Raw genomic sequence first — 3,030 nt, 5'->3', positions numbered from 1 at the left:
CCCTGCGTATCGTAAAGAAACAGTTTTAGTATTGCTTAACTCAAACAAAAGTACGCTGTCGCACAGAGAACCTTTGCTTCTACTCAGAAAGCGTTGATTTAACTACAAAGCTTGAACAAACTAATATTATCAGCATAATTAGAATGATGCTGTTAACTTTTGTCAGGTTTTTTTGTCTTTTCCAAGCAGAACATGACAAGAAGTAATGCTGACGGCGTAGTGAGGCTCAGAACGGCAGACAGCATCATATTATATTGTCATGTGTGTTATTTGTTATTTTCCACTTAACGTCATCTTCAACCAGCGGGGAGCCGATCGCCGGCAAAGAGTTAGAGGCTCGGTGGGAAATCGCTCGTGAGCCCGGCCGCGACCGCTTGGACTGTCTGCCGCCTACTCTCCTGTGGTCCTGGTCCTCTAGTGTCCCCACGACCCGCGTCGTTTGAACGACCCGTGACATTCTGGTGGAGGTGCCGTCTTATGCCACGTCATCCCCTACCTCCCGCTTCGCCGAGTCCCATTCCCAGCCCGGGCCGCCGCCCCTCCGCTGAGGAGGCCGAGATACGTGCCAGCCGGCGAATTCAAGGACTCGGCCCCGAATTCGGCCTCTTGCCGCACCTTACCACAAGGTCCGTTCCGGCAGCGCACATGGCTCGGTCTACCGTGAGCCAAGGCCAGCAGACGGATTCTTCGTCCGTGTCTGCCGTGGTTTACGTCCCCGTCGCTCCTCGTTCAGCTCTCCCGTTCCGTGGTGAAGCCTCCGAAGACATCGACGATTGGCTTCAGCACTATGAACGCGTGGCCCGCTACAACGGCTGGTCTGCGGAACATTGCCTGCAAAACTTGTATTTTTGCCTTGAGGACACCGCCCGTCACTGGTATGAGAACCCCGAGCACACCCTTACGTCGTGGGATACTTGCAAGGCACAGCTGCGACTCACTTTTGCTAACCAGCATCGCCGCCAACGCGCAGAGGACCTCCTGCAAACCAGGTTCCAGGGCCCCAATGAAACCTTCACAAGTTTCGTCGAAGTCGTGTTGCGCCTTAGTGCCCGAGCCGATCCCCGCGCCACGGAGGACAAGAAGGTGCGCATTCTTATGGGAGGAGTGAAGTTAGACATTTTCGGCGGTCTCACTCGGGATCCTCCCACAACCGTGGCCGGCTTTATATCCGAGGCGACTAACATCGAGCGCGCCCTGGCAGCCAGAGCAGATCATTACCGTCGGCTTGCTGGAGTTTCTACTGCTTCCAGTATTTGCGCTGACCACCCGGCGCTTTACCCGGGTGGCTTACCCGTCGACGCCATGCACCTATGCGAGGTCATCCACGCAGTTCTTAGGGAGGAACTCCAGAAGTGTCTGCCACCCACCGCTTGCTCCTCTTCGTCCCCCTTCACGGAGGTTGTCCGAGAAGAAGTGCAACGCGCACTTTCTCCTCGCTGCACCGTCACCTCTCCTCCGGCACAGCCCGCCATGACGTACGCCTCCGTCGTCCGTCGCTCGTCGCCGCCACCGCTCGACCACCCGTCCCCCCCCCCCCTCTGCAGCCACTGTCACCTCCTGCGCCTGTCTCCACGCCTCGTCTCCAACAGCGTGGGCCAAGCAAGGCCGACGCGTGGAGGTCCCCCAATGACCATCCGCTTTGTTTCCACTGCGGGGAAGCCGGTCACGTCTATCGCCGCTGCCCTTATCGTGAGCTCGGTCTTCCCGGATTCCGACGAGATGCGCCCCGCCCCCGGTACGGCGAACAGCCTCGGGAAATTGAGGAATTTCTGCGCCATTCCCCGCCCCCGCCACCTGAGCGGCCATCTCGTCGTGCGTTTCGCTCGCCGCCGCCGCGCCGCCTCGATTCCCCTCTGCGCGACCGCCGCGGAAGCCTTTCTCCTCGTCGGGAAAAGTAACCCCGGCGACGCCTGGAGGTGGCGTTGCCGACCGAGAATCTGTAAAAGAGCCTCCACGTACGACGTCCCGCTCCCCCTCACCGACCGACGACCTTTCCGCCGATCCTATAGCCGCCTCTGCTCGCCAAGTGTACAATAATCCTGACGTGCTTATCGACGGCCACGCCACGACCGCCCTCGTCAACACCGGCACCGACTACTCCGTTGTGTGTGGGGAGCTGACCCGCCGCCTTCGCAAAGTACTAACGCAGTGGGCTGGCCCACAAATCCGAACCGCCGGAGGCCACCTCGTCACCTCGGTAGGCCGCTGCACTTCTCGCGTTGAGATTACCGGTCTCGCGTGCCCCGTTACCTTCGTCGTCTAGCAGCGCTGCTCGAGAGATATTATTCTCGGTATGAATTTTCTGATCGAGTTCGGCGCTGTTATCGACCTCGCCGACTGCCGCCTCACCCTTCGACGACCTTGCCTTGACCCGCCGAGCTCCGAGCCGACGTTCTCCGAGGCACGCATCTTAGCGGACCACGTGACTTTGCCGCCTGACTCGAGCGTGTTTTTGCTGGTCGAGTCCACACCGGTTGCCTCTGGCGAAGTTCTTCTTGAGGGTAGTGTGCAGCTGCTTCTTGGCAGGGGTGTTGGTGTTGCTAGAGGTGTCACGCGCCTTCACTCTGGTTGCGCCCAAGTCCTCGCCACGAACTTTCGCAGCGCTCCGCAGCAACTCACCAAGGGCACAGTAATCGGCGTTATCGAGCGCCTCAGCGCACCTGTCGACGCTGAGACCCTGTCTGCGGCTCCTTCCTGTCCGCCCTCTCCCCAACACTCGGCGCCGCCTTTAGGTGTCAGCATTGCACCACAACTCTCTGCTCAGGAGAGAGACGAGCTCGTCGCTCTGCTGGGTGAGTTCCTGCTTTTCTACGTCACCAGGGGATCGCCAGACGCCAATAGCCAAGCACAGAATAATTACCGAAGACGCTGTCCATCCTGTTCGTCAGTCACCTTATCGAGCTTCGTTGAAAGAACGTGAAACCATACAACATCAAGTGCGCGAAATGTTGGCTGATGACATTATCCAACCATCCCACAGCCCGTGGGCTACTCCGGTGGTGCTAGTGAAGAAAAAAGACGGCACCCTTC

General features: G+C 58.8%; 1 pseudogene; it reads left to right on the top strand.

Annotated features, from left to right (window-relative positions):
- The first annotated feature begins 477 nt into the window (after positions 1 to 477).
- On the top strand, positions 478 to 1,898 carry LOC149369706 (uncharacterized; annotated as a pseudogene).
- Positions 1,899 to 3,030: the final 1,132 nt, after the last annotated feature.

This window comes from Amblyomma mixtum, chromosome 1, assembly GCF_055824585.1.
Source record: "Amblyomma mixtum isolate Tamu chromosome 1, ASM5582458v1, whole genome shotgun sequence".
Classification (NCBI taxonomy): domain Eukaryota; kingdom Metazoa; phylum Arthropoda; class Arachnida; order Ixodida; family Ixodidae; genus Amblyomma; species Amblyomma mixtum.
Note: the sequence above shows the minus strand (reverse complement) of the source record. Positions and strands in the feature narration are given on the sequence as shown.